At 42.2% G+C, this 26,489-nt stretch overlaps 1 protein-coding gene and 1 long non-coding RNA gene across 2 annotated transcripts in view; both read right to left on the reverse strand.

The window, feature by feature from the left end:
* The window catches only part of FAR1 (fatty acyl-CoA reductase 1), a 38,109-nt gene extending 25,798 nt beyond the window's left edge, over window positions 1-12,311 (reverse strand). The window contains exon 1 of the mRNA XM_086472461.1: window positions 12,289-12,311. The gene's annotated coding sequence lies outside the window, so the exon portion shown is untranslated. The remainder of the gene's footprint in view (window positions 1-12,288) is intronic.
* A 7,322-nt stretch (window positions 12,312-19,633) lies between these two features.
* The window catches only part of LOC147414628 (uncharacterized), a 49,035-nt gene continuing 42,179 nt past the window's right edge, over window positions 19,634-26,489 (reverse strand). The window contains exon 5 of the long non-coding RNA XR_015183841.1: window positions 19,634-19,945. This is a non-coding gene — a long non-coding RNA (uncharacterized LOC147414628). The remainder of the gene's footprint in view (window positions 19,946-26,489) is intronic.

The raw sequence follows: 26,489 nt of genomic DNA on the forward strand, positions 1-26,489 counted from the left end.
AACTGTTCCACTACATTTAACGGTGGGACTCAAAGGTCTTTTCCAACCTAAACGATTCTGTGATATCAAACTTTCCAACCACTTATAAAAATAATAAGCTGATGTAGTGAATGTCTAGTTAGTCTCCTGTAGCAGATCCACACACAAACCATTATGACCAGAACACTACCAAAAGGGGTAGATTCCACAAAACCATCATACAGGAAAAAAAAACAACAAAATTGAGTCTCCTTAAACACAGATGGAGCACTCCTTAAGCAAGTAAGAATTACAACACTGAATACCTAAACACAATGAGAGCCTTTCTTCACCTACCACCCAAGACTAAAAGACTTCTAAACATCCTTAGTTCTTTTGAAACAGCCAGCTGCTACAAGCAGGAACTTATCAGGGAATGCACATGAGATGTTGTAAGGAGTGAATAACTACAGGCTTGATTTGCACTTCTTGCCTGGAAAACATACTTTTGGAACACTTGTCTGCATCTCAGGTTCCTGTCATAGTAAAGCAATTGTGCTGTGCTTTTCAACATGCTCGTATCACAATGAAGCCTCTGAACAAGCTCTAAACAATTACTTGCCAGAAATGAGGTATCACCTACACAAGCCCCAGTTTCAGGAGTCTGGGTACAAAGTCTTAAATGTTTTTTGGTCTAACACTCCAAACCTTGACTCCCTTTGACAAGGTTAGCTCCTGCATTTACTAGTGAACCATCTTAAAAACTTCTAACGGATACAGCAGCAAGTTTAGAACCGAACAAGCACTACTATTTCCATCGGCCACAGTACATAACCCAAAGCTGTTTCTTTGAAAGTTCATGAGATTGAAAGAGGTGGATAGAGGGAAAAAGCTATTTACAGGACCACTTTTGCCACATACTTAAGGGACTTTAATGTAAATTTCAAAGAACCCCTCCTGCAATAAAGCATGGAGAGCAAGGTACAGCATGCTTACGAGTCATTTTTTCCTGTTCAATGTAAGATACAATGCTATTGTCTTTACTGTGGCTCTTGAAGTCACAATCAGTGCTCTGCTTATTCCAGTTACGGGGAGGTCTTTGCATGCACCATTCAACTCCATTTCCTCCTAAAAATCTCCATGCTTGCTGCCACATATAAAGACTTCTGTTCCCCCGAAGAGGGAAAATGCATGCAATCATTACTGTACCAATTTTGCCACCAAGATTCAGTTTTATTATGGTTCCTACATAATCTTGTTACTAATTTGCCTGCCTAGCCATAATTCGTACGTTTTACCACTTAAGACTCTACTGACAGTACTTTAATACCATCAGTTCACTTGCCCTCCCTCAAAGAAAGGCTTAACACTACTTCTGACATAATGCCCCACCCTCAGTCTGCAAACCCACCCTCAGTCTGCAAACCCACCCTCAGTCTGCAAACCCACCCTCAGTCTGCAAACCCACCCTCAGTCTGCAAACCCACCCTCAGTCTGCAAACCCGTTCACATGGGCAGCGACAGCCTTTGGCTACGTAAACACAGGAACCTTGCTACAACACCAAGTACATGGGCTACAGTCCAACATCTGTTTCTAAAAGCTAAAACAATGAAAAAAGTTATGCTGCCAGTCAAAAATATCTGCGTTGCTACAGTCCAGCTTTTTAGCTAACTGAAAAATCTGACTATTTAGTAATGCGATGTAAAGAAAATTAGAAGCCAGAATAGATCAGCAATTTTCTGCCTCAGTTATTCCTGACCATACTCCCTCAAGTCAGACTGATATCAAAAATAATTATATTATCCTCCTGGAACTCTTACAGAATACCAGACCTACAACATATCCAGATCCAAAGCTATGCTTAGTATAATGATGAAATGGGTTCAGTTAAAAAAAAAAACACCAAAAAAAACCCCCACACAAACATACATAAATACTCACCCTTGAGATTCCACATGGAATCTAGGTGTGGACAAAGTCTGAAATCAGCAGCCTATGTTTTGCCCTGCTAGAAACAAAGGTTCTCTCAACAGCAGGAAAGGGAAAGAATGTTCCCATTCTCCACCTACCTTTCCCTGCCTTCTGGGAATGCATATCTACATGCCAGTTAGCACAGCATTGCTGGCAACTCCTAATTCCAAAGCTCAGAAGTGACTCCTCACAGGTATAAAGGGTAACACAGGTAATACGTTAAAGTTCTTCACAGCAGCAAATTACTGAAGAACCACATCATAACTGCGTTTTTTTAAAGAAACAAACAGTTAATAAATAGATGTAGTTCCCAGTGGAAACTTAGTTTGACCTTTAATGCATAACAGGCTGGAGCAGGTCCAGAAAAAATACCTACCTTGAAAGACAACATGGTAAAAACAAATTCAGCATTTTAAGGTTGATATTTAAGTGTCAGTAACCATTTTATCCAGGTTTAGAGTGCATCTTGTTACATGTTTGCAACAGCTGAATTGTAGCTATTAACCAGCAATACATATTTACACCAGGTGGCCAAGAAGGCAAATGGCATCCTGGCCTGTATCAGGAATAGTGTTGTCAGCAGGAGCAGGGAGGTGATCATTCCTCTGTACTTGGCTTTGGTAAAGCTGTACCTTGAGATCTGCGTTCAGTTTTGGGCCCCTCTCTACAAGAGGGACACTGAGGTGCTGGAGAGGGTACAGAGGCGGGCTGCCAAGCTAGTGAAGGATTTGGAGCATGTCTCGTATGAGGAACGGCTGAGGGATCTGGGGCTGTTCAGCCTGGAGAGGAGAAGGCTGAGGGCAGACCTTATCACTCTCTACAGCTACCTGAAAGGAAGTTGTAGCGAGATGGGGGTCAGTCTCTTCTCCCTAGTAACAGGCAACAGAACACTGGGAAATGGCCTTAAGCTGCACCAGGGGAGGTTCAGGCTGGATATGAAGAAGAATTTCTTTACTGAAAGGCTTGTCAGGCGTTGGAACAGCCTGCCCAGGGAGGTGGTGGAGTCACCATCCCTGGAGCGGTTTAAGAGATGGTTAGCTGCTGTACTTAGGGACATGGTTTAGTGGTGTTGGTAGAGCTAGGACAAAGGGTGGAATCGATCTTGAAGGTCTCTTCAAACCAAAACTGTTCTATAATTCTATGACTTGTTAACAACCACCTCTTCAAACACGCAGACAGATAACTCCTATCAAACACAAAATTGTTTAAGACACGCTTTGACATATCTGAATCACTGTATTGTAGCTACTTTTTTGAGCTAGTAACAGTCAACAAAATATGAAATCTGACAGTTGAAAGGATTAGTAAGAGTTCTGTAAATGATTCTTGCTGTAGAACAGGAATGATCAAAATTACCAGATGACTTGTATGGATAAACAGCCTCTGGTAGAGGAAGCTTTTGTTAAGCTGCTACAGAGAACCTCATGCTAAGATACTTCTGAACTCACAGGTTCAGAACCTAACTAGAGGACCAAGTGGCTAGGCCACTTTCCATCATATTTGAGAAGGCATGGCAGACTGGTGAAGTGCCCACTGACTGGAAATGGGAGAAACATCACCCCCATTTTCAAAAAAGGAAAAAAGGAAGACCTGGGCAACTACAGGCTGGTCAGTCTCACCTCTGTGCCTGGCAAGATCACAGAGCAGATGCTCCTGAAGGCTATATGGCACATGGAAAATGTGGAGGTGATTGGAGGCAACCAACATGGCTTTACCAAGGGAAAATCCTACCTGATGAATCTGGTGGCTTTTTATGATGGAGTTACAGCATCTGATGTAACCTATCTGCACTTGCACAAAGTCTTCGACACTGTCCCGCACAACATCCTGGTCTCCAAATTGGAAAGACGCGGATTTGACAGATGGGCCACTCAGTGGGTAAGAAATTGGCTGGAAGGTTGCACTCAAAGAATTGCAATCAATGGCTCAATGTCCGAGTGGAGACCAGTGACAAGCAGTGTTCCTCCGGGATCGGTACTGGGACCGGTGATGTTTAACATCTTTGTTGGCAACGTGAACGGTGTCATTGAGTGCACCCTCAGCAAGTTTGCCAACACCACCAAGTTGTGTGGTGAGGTCGACACGCTGGAGGGAAGGGATGCCCTCCAGAGGGACCTTGACAGGCTGGAGAGGTGGGCCCAGGCCAACTTCATGAAGTTTAACAAGGCCAAGTGTAAGGTCCTGCACCTGGGCCGAGACAATCCCAAGCACAGATACAGGCTGGGCAATGAGTGGGTTGAGGGCACCCCTGGGGAGGAGGACTTGGGAGTCCTGGTGGATGATAGGATGAACCTGAGCCAACAGTGTGTGCCTGCAGCCCAAAAAGCCAACCGTATCCCGGGCTGCGTGAAAAGAAGAGCGGCCAGCAGGTCGGGGGAGGTGATTCTGCCCCTCTACTCTGCCCTTGTGAGACCCCACCTGGAACACTGCGTCCAGCTCCGGAGCCCCCCACACAAGAAAGACATGGAGCTGCTGGAGCGAGTCCAGAGGAGGGCTACCAAGATGGTCAGGGGGTTGGAACACCTTTCCTATGAGGACAGGCTGAGAAAGTTGGGCTTGTTCAGCCTGGAGAAGAGAAGGCTCCAGGGAGACCTTATAGAGGCCTTCCAGTACCTGAAGAGGGCCTGCAAGAAGGCTGGGGAGGGACTTTTTTTACAAGGGCCTGCAGTGATAGGAGGAGGGGTAATGGTTGGAAGCTGGGAGAGGGCAGGTATAGCCTAGATAAAAGGAAGAAGTTCTTCACCCTGAGGGTGGTGAGGCACTGCAACAGGTTGCCTAAGGAAGTTGTGGATGCTCCATCCCTGGAAGTGTTCAAGGCCAGGTTGGATGGAGCCTTGAGCAATGTGATCTAGTGGAAGGTGTCCCTGCCATGGCAGGGGGGGGTTGGAACTAGATGATCTTTGAGGTCCCTTCCAATCTAAACCATTCTGTGATTCTATGATAAGCAAACAGTGACACTTTGAAGACACTGCTTATTTGAAGGGTGCTATCCTTTGACAAATCAAGAGCTCCTAAGCACTTCAGTAAGACAAAAACAAAAACCAAAAAACCACACGCTCCAGGATCCTAGCCAACATTCCCCATCTTGTTAAAAAACAAAAGAATTCTAAAGCATCCAAGGCTGAGCAAGTACTATTATGGAGCAAACAACAGCAGCTCTGTTTGCCTTCAGAGCTACTGCAGCAATATTTAACTCATTGCTTCAAACAGAGGTCTCTGTCTCTCAAAACAAGGACAATTCTGTTTTTAACAGGAAAAAGACCAATTCTCAGATTTGTCCAAACACAGATCAAGATGCTTAAAGATTCACTTTCCAAGTGCCAGGAAAGCCTGCTGCAGTTCCACTGAATGTTTAAATGCTAAAACCAGCAACTAAAAAGAGTGTGCATGTATGTCCTTGCTAGAGATTAAATGGTCCATTTTCTAGTTTATCACGGACAAACATTAGGTCAACAACATGCTCTCCCCAAATTCAATCATATGGAGATCACTACTCACAGAAAATAGAAAACACACACTACCCAACCTCTCAAGCATCAGCTACAAGCCACAAAGTTCTGCAAAAATGCAGCCTGACAAACTAATTTCCTCCTTCCCCTCTGACAGCTTGAACAGCTTGAACCTAGCAGCAGTACAACAGAAAGGTCTAAAAGTAAGGTGGAAAAAACTATTTATTTATATTCAGGAGATGAAGTCTATCTAGACATCAAATCTGAACACACCAAATATTTTTGAACACCATACACTATGCATCCACACCAGACAAAAATCATTACAGAAGTCCCTCAGAGAGCTTCAATTGCCACATTACAAGGACACTACAGCGAGCCAAAAAAAAAAAATAAAAAACCAAAAAAAATATCTAAGAACTGGAGAAACTCAGGCAACAAAGGAAGTAATATTTAACTCATCTAAACAAGGTTATTGCCAGAAAGACAAGCCTGGGTCCTATCATGATATCACGTCTCATTTCATTTGGTGCCTTGTTTCCACAGAAGTATATCAATGAATGCTATCAACAGAATGTCCACATTTTCAACTACCACAAGGGTCAATGATCTGCCCTAGTCGGACAATACCTATCCAGCATATCACCAAAGTATGACAGTTTGTTTGTCTTCATGGTCCAAGGTTATATCCGTTGGGAAACCTTATCTGTGAAAGATACTGTTTTAGAAGATGAGTAGAGACTGAAATGATGGAACAGAGTATTTCCTGTTGTAAACCGCTTTTGGTGTAATTTAACATTAAAGCGTACCTATTCCAAACTCCAAAGTCACATAGAAGATTTGGGATTCTTCCCACAGCTTGCAGAAAGAAAAGCTTATCCACATTTCAGACTTCAGCACCCTTACCTACTCTCTGCAAGGTCATTTTCTTTACTAGCTGTAATCCACAGACCCTGCAGGATAAACCTGCCAAGAAAACACAATTCCAGGAGCTGGAAAACACGCTGCCAGGTTTGGAAGCTAATTAGAACAACTAAGTTTTGAAGAACTATCAAAACAGGTCCACTAATTTAGTATTAGCTAGGCAGTCTTTAGCTTATGCCTGGTAGTACATTAGATGCTAAGTGTCTCACTAGACGCTTTCCAGACAAGTAACTGCAGTGGATTCAAGGTAATAGTAAGTTCTGTCACGTATACCAACATGCCTTTATCGATGATGTCTACAAAGAAGTGGAATGCAACACAACTAAATAAATCTGAAAGATTATACCCAAGTCATCACAACTGGAGTATAAATGCCACCAGAAGACCCAAAGCTACATGTGGAACATTGAAAACTTGCGGTTGATACTCAGTATATTACTGAATTTCTGAAAAATAACAACAGACATTTCAAAATAGTTATATTCTTCAATCTTGAAAGTGTTCAAAGAAACTAACCTACTACCAGTGAGTAGATTTGTCCACTTTAAATAATTTAACTATTGAAATACAATACCAGTTAGAGTAACTAATATAGTAACTAATATAGTTAGGTCAAAGTTTGCATAACTAAGTGTATAGCCTTATGTCCAAAAATAGAGTAGACTTGTTTTTTTAAAACAACCCACCCAATTCTTCTCCTCGCCATTCTTAACCACAGAAACCATGCTACATATTGAAAGCTTTTCCTGGACTATATGTTCCTCAAGTTACATTCCTCCTGGATATAATACTATCTCTGGCAGTATATACATTCAAGGTAAGGAACATTATTAAATTGATTTAGGCAAGACTTAAATAGTTCATATGCAGTATCAGTTAACAGCACTACAGCATTCTGATACCAAGATCTAGGCTGATACAGCACTACTTCAATGTCTGGTAATGTCCTTTAAGACAACAATGAGAAAAACAAAGCACAGTATTCACTCAATTGCTTTAGGAAAACGGTGAATTTGTACAAACTAACCCATGACCACGCAATAATTTATTAGTGGAATTCAGCCTAACCCACAAACTATTTGATTTGCCATTTGAAGACACCCTCACAAAAGTAAGATACTTTGAAGTCAGGGCTGTGCCTGAAATCATGGGGTCTTTAACCTTTTTAATCCTTTAGTTTTACCAAGGGGAAGCTGACCTCAATATGGGCCACTGTTGAGTTGATCTCAGCAAAACTTTGTCACTAGAGGTATTCAACACACGTGGTTACACAGATACTTCCCATGTACATGTTTACACACCTTCTTTCAGCCAAAAATTCTGATTTTAGTACAGATTTCCATTCATTTATGCTTCTACTCAGAAGGATTCTGTACCAACGACTTTGAAGTTACTTTTGAGTAGTAAGTACTCTGTTCACAAAGTACTACAGCAGTCCCTTGCTTTGCTGTAATTACATTTCTTTTATAGTAAGTCCATCCTCTGAAAATTAATTAAACCAAAGAAAATCTTTTACTATTCTTTTATAATTACGTTATAAGTTGATGTTTTTCTGAATTGTTTACTGTTTGAGCTTAGTCTTCAAGTGCCTGTTGAAGAAGAAAAAAAAAACCCAAAACACTTCTGGTATAATTAACCTCATTTCTCCAAGTTGCATGGAGGGCATAGATCAGTTCAGAAATTAAGCTATTACAGTAAAGCACATATCACATAAGAACATTTACTATACTCCATCTCCTGTTCACATGGTAACATGTTTAACACTTATATCCAGAGCGCTTGCAAACAAGTTTTAAGAAAACAAGAGGCAGGCAGATTTAAGATTTGGTGAACAGGATCACAATTCTATTTTATCTAAGTTAACTAGAAATCTGCATTAGAAATCTCACTTGTGTTTTTGGTTGTGAAAAGATTACAAGGTAAAGCCTCACTATTTATCAAGTTAGTTGCATAAATCATAGCTCTCGAGTTATCCCTGAAAAGAGAACAAACCCTGTCTGAAGAACCTAACTACAACACAACAGAGTAACACTCACAGTTAAATACTACATGAACTGCTAGAGCTATAAAATCACTCAATTCTTACTCATTGCATTAAGAAAATAAGCTAAAGGCATTAATTTAGCCTTCATACAAGTATGTGGATACCCAGTCCAGCTTATCACTAGGAAAAGCCTTAGGAGCAGCAGGAGGATTATTGCTACAACTGTTACTGTGATTCTATAATTTTCTGGTAGGGGAAAGCCAAAAAACAAGTAGCAGAAAGGGGGCAGGGGGCTATACAACACAACACAAGCGCCTCATCAGTTTGTCTAGTTTCACTGTTAAGAGACAAGTCTAGGTAATTAAAACCCCAGATTAGTTCAAGAAATATTTACAGGGGAAAAAACCTCACCACAAACCATAATGCATTGACATGTGAATGTTTAGTACTAATTCACTAACTATACTTCCATAAGAAAATTCTCAAATGCCCTTTACATTTCACCAAATTCCAACTTCTAGTGCCTCTGTAGTAAAGGACACCCATAGTAAGCACACTCACAGCTGGTTAGGCGATTGTTGAACAGCTGTAAACAGTTAAGATTTATTTTAGAACTCTTCATTAAAATTACACTCAAGTCCTCCATAACTGTAACCAAGACTTTAATTCCTTAATGTTTAGGTGAGCCATTCCAAAATTCTTCATGTAAAACCACAGTTAAACAATGTAACATGGTGAAATTCAATGGTTTTCCAATGCAAATCAATAAAGATATTTCCTCTCCCGTGTTTCTGCAGAAATTCCCAGTATTTCTTCTAAGACCCTAAAAATAACTCATTCATCTGACAACTGTTCTATCAAGTTGTATTTGAAGCCTAATCACCTTCTTTAACAAAAAACCACACAAGTTTATCTTTCCTTTTTTCTGATACACATTGAACAAAGCCCTGTCAAAAAATTAAAATCCCATTTTCACAACTTTATTATCTTTAAAAACAGCTTAAACACATACCTAGTTAAAGAAAGTTCAACTAACGGGCTGCCTACCTGTCCTACAAACAGGACAAACAAAAGTGAAGACAAATTTAACAGGATACATGCAGCCTCTCTTCCTTCTCAGGAGAACAGGTATTTACTCCACTCCTGTAGGTCTCCAGTAGCTGACACTGATCACATAGATGCTAAGGGCTCCAATCTTAAGTCCTGTTTACACTAATGGATGTGTTACTTGGATCCATCAGTTATGCCTATTGCACAAGAAGCCCTACAAATTTACAAACATCAAGTTGAACAATGACATGGGCAGGCTGGCATGTAGTGAATACATAGCTACCAACACCAAATGGCAGCTCGGCAAGATCTACTAAGCATAGTCTTCCTAACCACACCCAAAGGAAGAAAGTAATAGGGTACATCAATGGAGTCACACATTCTTTGAGAAAGTTCAGCAAAGAACACTTTTATAAACAGGGCCTCCCTATAAACCCTGGGTTGGAGATGCTCAGAAGAAAAAAAAAAAAATGCAAATGGGAATACCTAGTCTATTGAGACAAACAGTATTTGTTAAGACTGTCTCTAGCTTCCAGATTTTGAAAGTGTTGAGGCTAAATAAAGCATAGCTGGAGGACTGCAAGACTCACAATTAGTAACTGGGAGAAGCACTACAGATGTACATGAAGGTACTAACCACGCCCAGCCATTAAACGATGGTAAGTCCTCCACCTACAAAGTACCAAACCAAACAAGCACAAGTTCTGATGACATTCTTTGCTTTTCAGAAGGTTTTGTTTGTTTGCTTTATGTTGCCCAGCAGCTCCGCTTCCTGCGGATAAGTACAGGCATACCGTTATGAATACAGACCACCTGCCAACACTGAATATTTTGTGACAAAAAACCTAAATAGACAAGCAAAACACACACACAACAGCTAACCAAACCTGAAGTCTCTGCAATGTTACAGCTATGTCTTCAACAGCATCTATTATGTTTTCTAGCACTTGCTTAAACTTTCCAAATGGCTCTATAACCATTTCAGTTTGTTATACATCCCTTCCAAGCACCAAAAGCACAGTGCTTGCAAGGAACTGTGAGTTCCTACAACAGCTAGAACTTAAGAAACAGGAAGATGACAAAGGACCCTTTGTTTTACACTAGTCAGGAGGAGATTCAGCTCGGCCCCTCAGAAGACAAGAGGTTCTGTGGATGCCCTGATTGTCTATTTGCAGTAGAAATGTTAGTACAGGTATTTCAAGACATCTATTACTCCAGCTTTTAAAGGTGACTCTCTCAAGCAGAATCACAGCACACTGTCAAGAGCTGCACTATAAAACTGACACTTAGTGATACTCTCTGCTCACATCTGGCTAGATGTGCACATTTTCAAAGTCTGAGAAACACCAAATACCAAATGAGAAGAAATCCTTTGCTATTATAAAAGTTAGATTCAATCTGCTTCAATGCTAACTTTTTCTTGACAAGTATCAGCTGCTTAAGATGATTAAGATGTCAACAGGTTGGGGTTTTTTGTAACTATAGAAATGAAAAAAAAAAATATCGCATGCAAAACATATCTCTACATTAGACAGTCACACTTAATGGAAGACAACTGCCCCACCATGCTTTTCCTGTTAAAATTGTGTCTAGTAAAGCTTCATTAGACCTGCAGTCCAGCATAAGGTAAATAAAGACTAAGCACTTGCATCAAAAAGCTAGGGGGGGAAAAAAAACACCCTGCAAAGTCAATCTTTCACATCCAGTTGTGGCAGGTTTTGGGTGGGGAAATGGCTGATTTTTAAGCCGTCTATATTTAAGAGGTACAAAAACAGGGTAGAAAAGCTTGAGAGTAAAGATCCTAGAAATATATACCATTATTTCAGCAATTTGGAGGTATCTTAGTATGAAGCACAGACATGACACACAAACTGGGGAAGCTGGGGGTCAAGAAATCCTAGCCTGCTACAGTACACATGGGTGTCACAGATAGTAAGACTCCTGCATGCTCCAACTCTGGTTTAATTATTAAAGTTATTAAAATATCAAAAATTCACAGTTGCTACAGCTGTAAAGTAGGTTAAATTAAATTAAAGGTTTCTTATTTCCATGGGATTCGAGCTAGTTTCAATTACAAATTGCCATCAGTCAGTATAGCTCTGCAATTAGCCACGCTTTAAACTTCACTCAAGAAAGTCTTTCTGTAGACCCACGTGGCTCTTGCTGCACAAGGACTCCAAGTCTCTACCCAGAGTCAGGGCCTGCTGCACACATCAAACGCTATCACAGCTCTCAATCTACTATTCCCTGATGCACGAACCCACTGAACCGGGACTCCAGTTTGAACAAGCGGACCATTTCGGTTCTCTTCCCCATACATTCTCCTAAGCGGGAGACAAACTTGTGGCCCTTCCCTGTAAGGCTGTCCTTTGCACTAGACACAACTACACGGGCTCTAAGAAAGGGGAACTACTGCGGCAGCACAGTCGGAGCCGGGGGAAGCCGGAGCCGCTTCGCAGGAAGAGCCAGCGCTCTGCTGCCCACAACAGGCCCATCCAGCGACGGGAGGGCAGACCAAGCGGAGAGGCGGGAGGGTGGGCGAGGAAGAGCACGGGGACACGGGTGGTACCCTCCGGCTCCGGGCCCAGTGGCAGGTGGAGAGGGCCACCGCGGACTCCGGAGCTTTCGGCCTCGCCTACGCGAGAGCGCAGCCCGACGGTGCCTAGACAGCCGCTCGGAGAAGCGCTTGCGGTTCCCCCCTTTTCTAAGCATCCGTCCCGGCAACCGGGCTCCTCTGCCTGCAACCCGCCTCCGGCCTGTCCGCCTGCCCGCCCGCCACCACGACGGACCTCCGAGCTCCCTGTCCCCAGCGCCCGCCTGCCGCCCGCCCTCCCCAGCAGCCTCCCGGAAACGCGCGACGGCTGCCGGCTCCCTCCGCGCCCCCCTCACGGACCGCGAGGGAGATGGAGCGGCTCGCCCCGGCTTCCCGCTGCAGCTCGGGCGGCCGCTACCTGCTCCGGGCGGCGTCCCCCGCCGCGCCTCGCTGCCCCGCTCCCCGTGCCGTCCCCCGCCGCTCTGAGGGGTTCAGACAGCGGTCCTAAAAGAGCCGCTCCCGTTGGCCGTTGCGCACACGGTACCCGCCCGCCTATTGGCTCCTCACTCCGCCGCTCGGAGGGACGAGGACGCCGGGAGTCGGCGGTTTCCAGGAGCCCCACCCAGTGGCGGCGGGGCGCGTGCGGGGGCTCGGGGCAGCGGGGCGGGGGGAGCGGGTGCGGTTTGCGGCGCCGCCCCAAGCCCCCGCGCGCCTCCCGCCAACGGCCGCCGCCATGTCGGCTGCCCGCGGCCCTGGCACCGCGGGGGCACCTCGCCGCTGGGGGGGCGCCGTGGTAGGCGCCAACCGTGCCGGTGGCGGCCTCCATCCCCTCGGCGCCCCCCGCTGTCCCCGGGCCTGCGCCGCGCCGATGGGTCGCGGGCGGAGCTGCTCTCCCCGCCGCAGGCCGCCACCAGGGGAGCCCGCCCCGCCTGCCTGGGGCTCTGCCGCGCTCCGCGCTCCACGCACGAGCAAAACACGGGCCCGTCGCGCGTCTGCCACGCCAGACAGATACCCAACGACTCGTCAGTTGCCACAGTGATGTAATTTGTTTCTGTTGAATTTCTAAAACTTTGGATACTGAGACACTAAGTAAATTCGGGTTGAAATGGGCCAAAAGGTCCAAAGCCGATTGAGGCTGTAGAAAGTAACCACGGCCTCCACAATCGTGAGCCCAGTTGTTGGGGGAGTTGGAGAACGCCTTGGGAAGAGGAGGGCCGTCCCCACTGAGCTGGTGTTTCCACAGCAGCAGCACTGGATAAATTTTTAGCACCTTGCACGTACAGGCCAAATGCTGGAGGACCCCGTGCAGTGTTACACATGCAATGTCAGTATTATCAGCATATTATTGATACACATTGTACCTGTGCTACAAAAATCATTGCAGTTCACTTAACCACCCTGTTTGTTAGCAAATACTGCTAGGCTACAAAGCAATGTGCCACTATGCCGTGCCCTGTCACCATATGCCATTTGTTTCACAACTAAATATTTCAGATGGACATGTATCAGCTTAAAAAAATAATCAAGCATTAAAAAGTTAGGAAACACCCTATATAAGCTTGAGCAACCCATATTAATTCAGATTACAGTGCATAGGAAGCATTATATGAGACGTAAACACAGTCTTTGCTTATGCAACTGCATGTTACTTTTTGAGAATGGCTTCTGCCTGATCCAGGCCATCAGAATGGGAGCCGTGCTCACATAATCCGCAGGAATTCAATAATGATTTTATGCTGTCATGGTTTAACCCCAGCAGGCACCAACCACACAGCTGCTTGCTCACTCCCTGCCGGTGGGATGGGGGAGAGAATCAGAAGGGTAAAAGTGAGAAAACTCACAGGTTGAGATAAAGACAGTTTAATAAGCAAAACCATGTGCACAAGCAAAGCAAAACAAGGAATTCATTCACCACTTCCCCTTGGCAGGCAGGTGTGCAGCCAGCCCCAGGAAAGCAGGGCTCCATCATGTGTGACGGTTACTTGGGAAGACGAACGCCATCACTGTGAATGTCCCTCCTTCCTCCTTCTCCCCCAAGCTTTCCATGCTGAGCATGACGTCACGTGGTATGGAATATCCCTCTGGTCAGTTGGGGTCAGCTGTCCCTGCTGTGTTCCCCCCCCAACTTCTTGTGCACCCCCAGTCTGCTCGCGGTTGGGGTGCGGTGAGCAGCAGAAAAGGCCTTGGCTCTGGGCAAGCCCTACTCAGCAGTAACTAAAACATCCACGAGTTATCAACACCATTTCCAGCACAAATCCAAACACAGCCCATAGTAGCTACTGTGAAGAGAAGTAACTCTATCCCAGCCAGAACCAGCACATATCCTTACTGTTAGATGTGTAATCTCATGATTTATCTATCTACTCCATACTAGTTAAACTTAGTTCCTAAGTACTTCTTGACAGAGCACTTAGAATCACATAACTCTAAACTCTTCATCATATCTATTAGTGGACAGTTTTACAAAGACACTGTTCCTCAGAAAATACTCATTGAAGCTGAAGCATTATCTGATCATCTGCCATACAGGAAAACCAACTGAGGCAGTGCAAAGATTTGAGGCTAAATCTCCCACATTTCTCCTGAAAAGTTTACTGCTTTGTTGTACACTATTACAGCACCAATGTTTCCTTTTTTGTTCTAGTGAAATCCTGACATAGAGCAAGCAGCCTTACTGACTATAGGGATAAAGCTTTTTCATTTCAGATTCCCCAGTATGGAGGAGTCCATTGCAGCAGAGAGATGCAGATGCAGAATTGCAGTCACTGTCACTGCACATGAACACAGCAGAGCACTCTATCACCAATCTGAGATGCCATCAGGACATAAAATAGAGTATTCAGAGCACACTGTTGTCAGTTGGTGTTGATCATCAGTGCAGTATACAGTTCTGTTCAGTAACCTCAAAATGCCAACATGTTGCCCTGTACTATTACCTGGTCTGAATCCGTCTTATATTGCACTAGGACAAAAATGTCTTGATAAAGCAGAGTATCGCAATGATACAGCAGGAGTTCACAATGCTGTAAAACATCTTCAGGTTCTCAGGAGCCTCAGAAACTGTAAGACATAATGATCTAATTTTTTTCCAGATTACTTTTAAAGTCACAATTAATTTATCCCTCCTAAATTATTTATCAGCAGGAAATCATCATAGTGACGTAGTATCACAATGCATTTGCATTTTAATGCAGTAACATACGGTTACTTCTCAAAGAACCTACCAAACTGGTTATTCAAAGCAGCATTGTGAATTTTTCATCACAGCAAAAACTGAGAAGATACCAACACAAACGTGCTCTAGTCTGGGAATGCTGAATAAATTATTTAAAAAGCCAACATAGATTTGCATTAGCTGATATTAAAAAAAAAGTATTTGAAGCTCAATTACCCAACACAAAGAGGTAGAGTGACAGAAATCTATAGAAGTCTATTAGTAAATAACTACAAGTGCCTGCAAGGCCAAATCTCGGTTTGTTGTCTGTGTGAGTATGAAACAAGCGCCTACATACTCACAAATAGGAAAAAAAAAAAAAAAAAAAGGGAGATCCAGTTCATGTTGTTAAATCAGTCCACGTTTCTAAGCAATACTAGGAGGTTATTTCATTCACAGGGATGGTCACAGAGATTACATTCACAGAGATTACTTCATTGCATCTCTCCAATTTTGAGTGAGTCCAACAGTTGTAAGAACTTTGTGCCTTTTATCAACCAACTCATAAAAATCTTTAAATTTGCATCCACTGCCTGGACTAGGTTTCCCGGTTGCCCTGCTTTGGAAACTGAACAAGGTGTCACTGACAGAAGTGAGAGAGGACAAGTGCCAGACCAAACCCAGGAAGTACCACTAGAAATGACAGCCATGCTCAGGAACACCGTGTGGGAACTTTGTTACTCTGTACATAACTTCATCACTATACACCTCGAAAGCAGAACTGTTTTTATGCAAACAATAGCCATGTATCTTTGTTTCGGTCAGCTGCAGACATACTGTGAAGGGTGGAGGGTTTTGCCTAAACTGAGGCATGTGTTCACCGACCACAACCTAGCTACTTGTGAGGGCTATATGGATGCTCACTTCTATTTCTTGCTAAAAGCAACCCATTTCATGAAAAGATTAGTCAACCGAAAAATTTACTTTCCGTGCCGCCAGAAGTGTGCGTGCAGGCAGTTTCTGTTCAGCAAATTTACACTCTTGTAATATTTCATTAGTGCTCGGGCTGGTAGGAGTTAACAGTCATACCTAAAGAAGGTGTTTATAAAGGGTGCGTTTATGATGTCATGAGCATTAACAGCTCTTATCCTCGAGCTACACTGCATTCCGGTCACAGGAATACAGGCTGGAATTTGCAAGCTTCCTTCTGTACCTGATGTGGTACAAAAGACACAGAGGCTCGAAACCAGGGCTTTGTATGAGCAGTAACTAATACAGTTAAAACTATTTGTTTTCTAATTTGAGGTACTATGATTCAAAGATCAAAACTAGTTAAACCAGTTTAGGAAAACTGCAGGAACTTATTTTCAGCTGTGTATTAAAGCTAGTTCGAATATTTAAAGATATCTTTGGATTCAAAACAGAACAAACACCTTGTGAGAGGAAATTTATGAGCTTACTCTTCAAAGAACTAATAGTTTTTGGTCAAGTGCTGCTTTTGTCTTTTACTAATGAATTAACTGATCAAGCATACTTATTTAGTGTTCTGAGTGTTTTCTAAATTTAATCCTGAATATATTAATGCATATTAGGTATCGGTGTACAAACTGGATGGGTAACAAATACATTGTTTGCAATTGAATGCATTCTGCTACCTTCTTTATGTTTTCCATGCTAATGTGGTAATCCTTCAGCTTTCAGTAGCAACCGTTAGGATTACACTGCATATTCAGTAAAGATCACTGAGTTGCTAAATCATAGAATGGAAGGGACCTCTGGAGATTGTCTAGTCCACCCCACCCTGCTCAAAGCAGGGCCACCTACAGCAGGTTCACCAGAGCTGTGTCTAGTTGGGTTTTGAGTATCCAAGGACAAAGACTCTACACCCTCTCTGGGCAACCTGTGCCAGTGTTCGACCACCTTCACAGTAAAAAAAAAGAAGCTTTTCTTGTGTTTAAATGGAATTTTCTGTATTTCTGTTTGTAGCCTCTTGTCCTATGACTGGACACCGCTGAGAGGAGTCTGGCTCCGTCTTCATTCCCCCAACCAGGTACTTACACGCACCGGTAAGATCCCCCCAAGCCTTCTCTTCTGCAGGCTGAGCAGTCCCAGCTCTCTCAGCCTGTCCTCACACAGCAGATGCTCCAGTCACTTGATCAACTTCATATTCCTCTGCTGGACTCACTCCAGTATGTCCCAGTCTCTCTTGTACTGGGACCCCAGAAATGTCTCACCAGGGCTGAGTAGAAAGGAAGGATCAACTCCCTCAACTTGCTGGCAATGCTCTTCCTGATGCAGCCCAGGAGGCTGTTGGCCTTCTTTGCCATGAGGGCACATTGCTGGCTCATGGTCAATGTGCTGTCCACCTGGATCCCCAGGGCCTTTTCTACAAAGCTGCTTTCCACCTGGTTGGTCCCCAGACTGTACTGGTGCATTGGGTTATTCGTCCCCAGTGCAGGGCTTTGCATTTCCCTTTGTTGAACTTTATAAGGTTCCTGTCGGATGATTCTTCCCTTTTACCGCATGACTACACACAAACATTTTTTCTCCTTTTGCATTCTTGCTGCATCATTTAAAAGCATCAGAAATTCTGGTCATGACATACAAAGTATGAAACTTGATTTCATACTCCTTATTTTGAAAAAAAAATATGAAAACACCACTTAACTGTACTGGCTACCTTGCTGAGTCCTGTCAGCTCGATATTAATGATATTTGTGTTTCATGTTTTTTCTCTTCTTTGTTACTGAAATTTTCTGATGTAGTTGCATTTTGGCATATGAATACATTTAATTGCATGCTAGTACATTGATTATACCAGTAAACCTGTGGGTGATAGGAACAGTTGCTAGGAATGGCTGATATCTGTGAGGAGTGCTGTGGGGTGAAGTAAACCTTCAAGAGGAAGGACAGAGGCTTAGTTACAACTTGATCGTGTGAGGCTTAGGTCATCACACCATTTAAGAAATGTGGCTGTCTGGATCATATGACTAAAATAAAATAGCTCAGTAAAGAACAAATTTTGTACAGGATAGACTTGTTGAAAGGAACCAGATATTAAAGATGTGAAAGTTGTTGCTCAATTAGGAACAGCAAACTGGCTGAAAAAGTTGTAAGACAGGTAGCCCTGTTACGAACATAGGATTAAAGGGACCCTAATGGGCTCATGGTTCTGGTGCCCAGCTGTCACAGGCACTTTGTAAAATGATTGTGCTCCATTTTTAACACAGTTGTGCTTTGCTTCTCCTAACATTCTTTTAATTGTCCTTTAATTTGCAGTCTAAATGCATTTGCTAGTAGACACCTTTGTTTGCCTGCCAGCACTTGCCTTTTTATCCAATAATCCACTCCCACAGTGATACATTTGTAGAAAGCAATCTTATCTCATTTCAGCTTTCATTTTATTGGGCTGGAATAGCCATGTTCTGTAAGCTTTATCTTGTGCAGAGAATATTTTTCTTAATCATTCCAGGAGCCCATCTTTGCATCTTTCTCAGATTCAATTCATAATTTTATACAGTATTCCAGATGAAGTTTCACTGAGGTCTTACACAGCAGAAGTATTTTCATACCTCTACTGAAAACAGATCTCTTGATGGCAGCTTAGGCTTGTATTTGTTTTTCTCATAACTACCTCATGTCAGCAGTTCAAGTGTGACTGATGTGTCTATGTTGGTTTCCTCTTCGGTCATGTCAAACTGTTGCACATAGTGTTATTTGTTCCCAAGCACAAAACTACTGTTTCTATATACATTAAACAACTTCTCATTTCCATTAGTCTAGGCTATAGGCTCTTTTAGTATTAATTCTAATTGGTAATCATTAATTATTTGTGTTGATGATGTTTCTTCACTTTATCAGTGAATTTCATTAGCATGTATCCACATGTCAACATTACTTTTAGCCATTTCCTTTTGTGTCAGCTCATTTCATGCTTCACTTTTCCTCTTTATCTTATTTATGAGTTTTCCATATCAAAATGTTGAAATCTGCTTACTTCTTTTGCTTAGTAATTACATAACATACCATGAGACTTGATACCTTTGAATTCATGGTCAGTTCTCCCTTCTATTTCTGTTTTAGTTACCCTTTTCTTGCATAAGCTTTGTAATTTATCCTCAAGGACTGATTACACACAATCAACATCTAGCTCACATAAACAAAACCAGTAATTTCTCTATCTGTATAGTTGTATAAACTATACAAGTTCTTGTCTTAGTGCTTACAATAATTACTTCATAATTTTTGCTGTTGCTTTATTAAGCAGTTTAATAATATTCTTTAATATAAGCAGGGCATCCTGCCTCAACGGTATTTTCTCCAAAGCAATTTCTTTTTAGCTTAGTATTTCTGATTTTGTACATTCAAAATAATAAATGTATTTCCTATGTTTACTCTGTTCAAAATAAGCCATTTCACGTTTTCAGCTATGAAATAAGAAGTTATCTCTTGCTCAATAATACAATCACTGTTTCAAAAGTTTGCAGTTTGTTGGCGTTTATTTGATCTTTTATCCTTTGATTGATATTGTTGCATTATATTCATTGCAACTTGCATGACAGGGGCAGATCAGAAGACTGAAGCAGTCAGTGCTGAGGCCCCTCTTCATCAAGATATATGCAGAGGTGAGAAAAGCAAGCCAGTCAAACACAGGGCACTGTTCTGTTGCCTATGGTCTCCATCCCCACAGTGCCCAGGTTCTCAAGAACAGATTTCAATACTCGAACAACTGGGTCAGAGCTATTTCTGCCTTGACTACCTGAGGAGAGATGGGTGAAGTCAAGTTCTGAAGATGATGATCCACCTAGTAGTGATAAGTTACCTCAGTGCCATTGCCAGCATGGTGATGTGAGAGACTGTGTCTCCTGTGAAGTCTCCTGTGGATGCCTGTAGCAGGGCAACACAGAATGGTAAGAGGCGTCTGCAAAGGAGGAGAAAGAGAGCAAAGAATTGGGATCCCTTGTTTTTTTTGTAGCTTGCACTGAATGAAGAGTTGGTCAAAGACCTCCTGCTTCTTCAGTTGAATCCAGGGATAGTTCCTGGGTGAGGCCTTTGAGTGTGGACAAGGTATATTGTGACTGATATAGCCATCAGTTTGCTCATACAATGCTACTGCCTGTGCAAACTCTGTGCTGCTGGGACAGCACAGAGAACTATTGCCTTGTGATCAGGTCAGCAATGTATATTACTTCTGCACAGCTCTGAGCTAATTGCTGTTATTCCACAAGAAGCCCCATGCTTTCCACCCTAGAGACACGTTCAAAAAGTATTACAGTTAAAACCGAAATAATCAGGTGTGCTGTTACAAGGAGCTGCTGATGCTCGCTGTGGTGGTGAGAAAGTTAAAGACATATCCCTTGCAGAGTTTTCTGTGAGATTAGGAACTGGATGCCCGGAGCAGTGCTGGAAGATACACACTCTTCCATGTTTTCCTATATAGTAAGCATGAGACTGAGGGTGCAGAAGCCCAGATGAGCTGTCAGCTTGGTAGGGTGTTCCCACCTGAAGACACCTTCAAGCTCTCTGTCATGGCTGTATCTGTTGTGTGGCCTCAAAGTGTAGTTGTAATTCTTGGTCTTCAGGAACACTGCCTTTGTTCATTCAAATTTATTGAGGCAACAGTCCTCTTAAACCCAGCATTTGTTGTGAAGTTAGCCACCCTCTGATACTGCCATGGGGTAATGCTGCTACCCAAGAAACGTGGCTTTCCCTTGACACAGATTCACAAGTGGTGTCATTTTCTTAAGGTTCCTGGCTGCATGTCTCCAAAATTCCTCTGAACTTGGAAAGGCAGCCATTGACATGGCAGAAGCAAGTAGATAAAGAGCAAAAAAAGAAAAGTAATAAAAGGATGAAGGGCATCAGCAAGGGGGGAATGGCAACAGAAAACAGGTCAGGGAAAAGGATTTAAAACATGAAGATGTGTAGATGGATAAGGAAGAGCTGAAGACACCATCAACAGCAAATGGAGTTGATATGACACTTGAATCTTGAATGGATTTGTTATGTGCCACTGAGTTTTCAGACAGTGGAGATGGAGAAAGGTGTTTAGAAAAGCCACCAGGAATAGAAATGAAGAATCATGGAAACTTTCCTTTACTTTGAATGTGAATCTTTGAATGGGATGAGGAAAAATACTTGTCTTATCTCACAGCTGCACTGTGAGCACTCACGTGATGTAATTATGCTACTGAACAAAGTTTTGTTATTCTTCATCAAGGTTTTCAGGCTGGCATAACACAAATTGCCCATAAGAGCAGCCTCAGACTCATGTCAAATTACAGCTTCAACAGATGAATGAGATCCCTGCTGAAGATAGCAGGTTGTAACACATATTAAAGTATGGAAAAATACAAATCCTACCTTAGGAAACTACATCATGATGAAGAAAATGTTATGTTGAAGCAATTCCTATTGCTATTGTGAAGTGCTTACTCTGCCAGCATCTCTGGCCAAAGCCTCGAAACTATCCCTAAATGATACTGCAGCAGATATAGCAGCACAAAGAAGAAAGGATCAATCTGGTATGTGCTCATCTTCTGGCTCTTAGGCATGGTCCCAGTACCCAGTCTGAGATTTTTTTATTTCCACCTGCCTAAGACTGACTTTAGAATCTCATGTAAGACATTGAGTGATATGACCCAGAACATGATAAGAAATTAAAAATTAGAAAAATAGCGGTAGCAGTAGGAGAGAGATCACATTTAGAAGCTGTGGAACTTCCTGTAATGAACTTATTTATTTATATAGAGACACAAGTCAGCAATAGCAAAAAAAGATAGCGGGGATGAATACTGACTGTAAGATTAGTGTTTGCAATTAACTCATCTGTAGCATATTCTTTTGTCTGAATTTTGCTTTATGCTATCGGTTGTACAGACCAGAGACCATATATGTTTTAAGATGCTATTGTGATTCTAATACAGTATTTGACACTGATTTAAAGCCATCACCACAATGCCATATGCAGTTTCCTGATAATATATTTATGACATGTAAGTGGCACTGGAAGACAGAAGTTGAATATCAAGGAGAGCAACACCTCTTTTGTTTCTTTTCTGCCTTTGTTTCTTACACTGTTTTCTTAAGTGTCTGCTATGGGCCAGACTTAGGCTAACATTGAGAAACAATAATATTGGCTGTTTGGTAGTCATTACCTTCACTAATATCCACTAAGCAGATTTACAGCCATTGAGCAATGTAATCTAAGCCTATAATGCCTGATTGCAAGATGCCACTGATGCTGCAGCATCTCTGTTAAGATTAATTACTCATCAAGCAATGAACTATATTAATTCTAATGCTGAAAAATGCTTTATTCAGGTAAATTACAGTCAATAGAGCCACATACTAGAGAGCTGCTTAAACTGCACCTTAACATTTACCATCTCAGACCATAAGGTTATATTCTTGGCAACACTAAACTTAAATTCCACCAAATGCACTTGCTACCATGAAATTATTTCTTTTTAAGACACTTGATTTTGTAGTCTATGTTCTAAGTTTTAATTGCAGTTGTAATATTGCGACAATATTGCTGCAATCTCCAACAGGACTTGACTCTTAAAGGAGAGTAACCAGGTCTTCAGGTTCCCAAGGATGCAGCCTTTTTTTGCATAAGATTCTACAGATATTTTGACTGGGAAGAATTTAAGGATATTGGACATGTGTCAAGGATTTCTGGTTGTCCTACCATTCAGTCCTAAGCAGACAGCAGAATGTTCAGAAATCCCAAATGCTGTAACAAACACACAGTAGTTGTGGTACTTCCCAGAAGATTAAGTTCTAATGTGCATGCACTGCAGCAATGGTTTGCAAATGTTCAACAAATCCAGCAAACTCTGTGTGCAAGTTAGAGAAAATGCCTTGTTTGCCCATGAAGAATATATAGAGGTGATCTACTGCAGCCTGGATGTGTCAGGCTCACTGTTTAAGCACTAAATAGATGGATATATACTTCTATCCAGGCAGGGACAAAAGAGCCCCAACCTAAGAGTATCAGTCTAAATGCCATAGTCATTACTCTAACATACGGACTCAGAAGTAATTCTGAGCTGTGATCTCATTTTGGAGAAGTCTAAAGATCCAGTAATCTGGCGATTAAGGCACCCACATTAGTGTTGACAGACCTGATTTCAGTCCTCACTCTGCCTGATTAGTAACTTCAGTGTTAATGCCTTCTCCCGTGGTCCATGAAAGTGACTTTGGCAGCAGGCTGCCACACACCCTGGGTGTCAATCCTCTGGAATCACTTACTTGCACTGTTTCACTGTATGTAATACATTTTTCAGAACAAGGATGTGGATGGGAGACAGAATGTGGATTAGAAAAGACATCCCTCCTCCTAAATAGGATCTTCCTAAGGGAGAAAACCGATCCCACTCTTCCAAGGAGAGAAGCAGTTTTCTGTCATTTGGGGTGTAAATTACATTTATCTCTGTTCTTGGCAGGACTAACTAGTGAGTTTAGACTTGAATGCATTGGTTAGAGAGCTAGGTTTTCCAATCAGGAGCTAAAGCAGTCAGATGCCTAAAAGTCAAACACCTTTGCACATCTTACTCAGATTGCTTAGGTAAACTTTGAGGCTCAAGAGTAGAAGAAATCAAAGTAAGCATTTTTCTTCTGTGAGACATTTTAATAGCCGCTCTTATTCAACAATGGATCAGGATCTCCAGTCTTTGGCCACATTCTGGATCTGATTTTCAGGGCACAGCTGGAATTTAAATATTTTTCTTTTTTTTCTCCTGCTTAATGTGGGACAGGTTTTTGCCAAAACTATTACGGCACAAAGTATTACTTTGTACTGTGAGTTTGTTCTGTTGAAGCCTGGTTTCCCTGATATTATTAATATCAACTGCATTTAGCTTAACTATTTCCATTAGCTAAATGCCTTCACATTCCTTGATATTTCATGGGAATGAAAACAGTAGCACTTGGTTCCATTAATTTTGCCTGAAGTACAGCGATCCATTTGGTAGACAGAATTTGAAAAAAATCAAACCTCTATATTTTCTTAAAGAGGCTAAACTTTTCTTTCATTTCCTCTATTTCCCATTCTTATTTCCTCAGTCCCTTATCTCCTTCTTGCCTTACTAGCCTGGGTGCAACAACCTCTTGGAATATCTTAGAATTATAGAATCACAAAAAAATTTTAGTTGGAAGGGACCTGGTCCAACCCCTCACTCAAAGCAGAGCCAACTCCAAGGCTTGACCAACTTCAGAGATAAATCTGTCTGCTCTGGCTGCAAACCCCCATCCTTCTGTTATTTATACTGGTCTCATCTCTATTGTTTCTGTAAATGCTTATGCATGATGAAGGAATGGTAGTTGTTTTGGGATTAACCTAGACACACTATAAGCATCATGCTTGGTGTTTCATTTTGTTCTTTGCCATAGTGCGTAGGTGGTGAGTTCTGTGAACAAAGGATCGTGTACAACCACACCACCGTAGGGCTTTATAATTTCCCAACCCTAAATTACAATGCAGGTAAGTACGCCCAGCAGCAATTTAGGACAAAATACACTACAGAGATGTTGATATTAATACTCAATCCAAGTACTACAAAACAAGAAAGTTCAGAACAAAGGTTACCTTGAAAAGAAAATCAAACTATGTCAGGATAGAGCAATGCAGCTCTGGCACTCAGTGGTGATGCCAGGCAGAAATTATGGGAGTGGCAGGTAAAGACTTCTTAGGGTTTGTGATCTCCAGTTAAATTTCATGTAGTAGCATGAAATGCCTCTGCTTGTCCGTTACATCACTGACAGGGCGAAGATAAGGATGCAGACAGTTCTCAAAGCACAACTGCACTGACCTGGTGGCTTTTTTACCAGGATCAGATGTTTGTCAGTGAGTTAGAAGACTCACTGACAGCCAGCTATGCTGAGAGCTAGAGGCAGATCAATATCTACTTCTTCCCCTTAGAAATGTCATTAAATGGAGCTGTGCCTCCAGTTGAAGGAGCAGGCAACCTTGTGCTCTTCTTGCACTCCCTCTTAGAGGCCTTCTTGCATTTCAAGGCCCTATGCAATTATCTAGGGTTGTCTGCTCAGGGCCTGACTGCACGCCACAGGACACAGCAAGCAAAGACCCCTAAGCAAACTCCCAGTAGGCTAACAAAGACACGTGTCCCAGAAGCAAGCAGAGTGGAGACATTTAGCTTAAGCTATAATATATTATAAACCATATGGCAAGCTGAAAATGCCCCATCTCTCATCACCCAGCTAATTAGTTTGAGTGCAGTGCCATGAGGATGCAGTGATACTGATTCCAGTTCTGGGGTTAGCACAGCCAGCTGGGCTATCTGATATCTCGGTAGTCTGCAATAGACACACATATAGTTACCTTATAAGGGACGCTGGCCTAATTATCTCCTTTCAAAATTATTTTACTCAAAGGACTGCCTTTTATGTGAAAGTCTGAAAAAAACTTAACACTTTTGGTCATCTTTTAATTGTAAATGCTGCAGCAGAAATAATCAAGGCTTATACTCCCAAAAGCCTATGCTCTGGGTCAAGTTACATATTCTCTTCAATATGACAGAATCTAGAAAAAATGAGATGACAAAGTTAGCTGTTTAGTCATACTGGAACTAAGAAATAATGCTAGGCTTTCCCCATTGATCAAACTTGCTGCCTTTTGGACATAGAGAAGGTTTGACTGATTCTCAGTCTTTCTATCTACGTGTAGATTGATGGTCTGGGAATCTGGGCTCACAAATACAGATGTGATGTCTAGCTCTATCCTGATTCCACGTGAGGGTGTGACTTGACTATACATCATCACTTCTGTCCTTTTCTCTTATGCCATGATTTACACGGGAATAAAATCAGGGGCTGTGTGTTAAAAAGAGGCTGCAGCACTCGTTAACTTCTCTATCTATGCAGTCAGGGGACAGCGACTCTGAGGTCCATCACAGTGCACATCTTCAATATAAACTTCTGAAACAGTTTCCATGGCTTTTCCCTCATATTTCTTTAAAGTTTTTCTTACTACGGAGAACCTCCTTTCTAGATTTTTTAACTAATTAGCGGCTAGCTGTTTATACTTCAGTTCTCATTGTAGCCAAGGCTACCATATTTGATTTGTTCAGCCTTATCCTTTAGTAAGGGTCAGCCTCAATTTGAAAATTTACCAGATTACCCAAATTACCAACCCTTACACCTTCATTTACACCAGTTTCTGGAAGAATCTTGTCATACGCAATAGCATCCTCTGTCCTTTCCTGAGCTGCTATCTTCAGTTTCTCTGGGGTGTTATATTATTTAGGAGTTGTGTCTGTCTGAATTTCATAGTTTCTCACATACTTTCTTTCAATAAGTGCTGCAGACTGATTATTCCAGACATACTCCTCTAGTTCTCCAGACACATTTACCATACCCTGGAGCTTTCTCCAGAACATCATTTAGAGCCCCTTCATTTGCAGCTCCTGAACCCTTTTTGACTGTGGTTTCCCTGTGACAGG

The sequence above is a fragment of the Leptosomus discolor genome, chromosome 12 (assembly GCF_034619465.1).
Source record: "Leptosomus discolor isolate bLepDis1 chromosome 12, bLepDis1.hap2, whole genome shotgun sequence".
Lineage (NCBI taxonomy): Eukaryota > Metazoa > Chordata > Aves > Leptosomiformes > Leptosomidae > Leptosomus > Leptosomus discolor.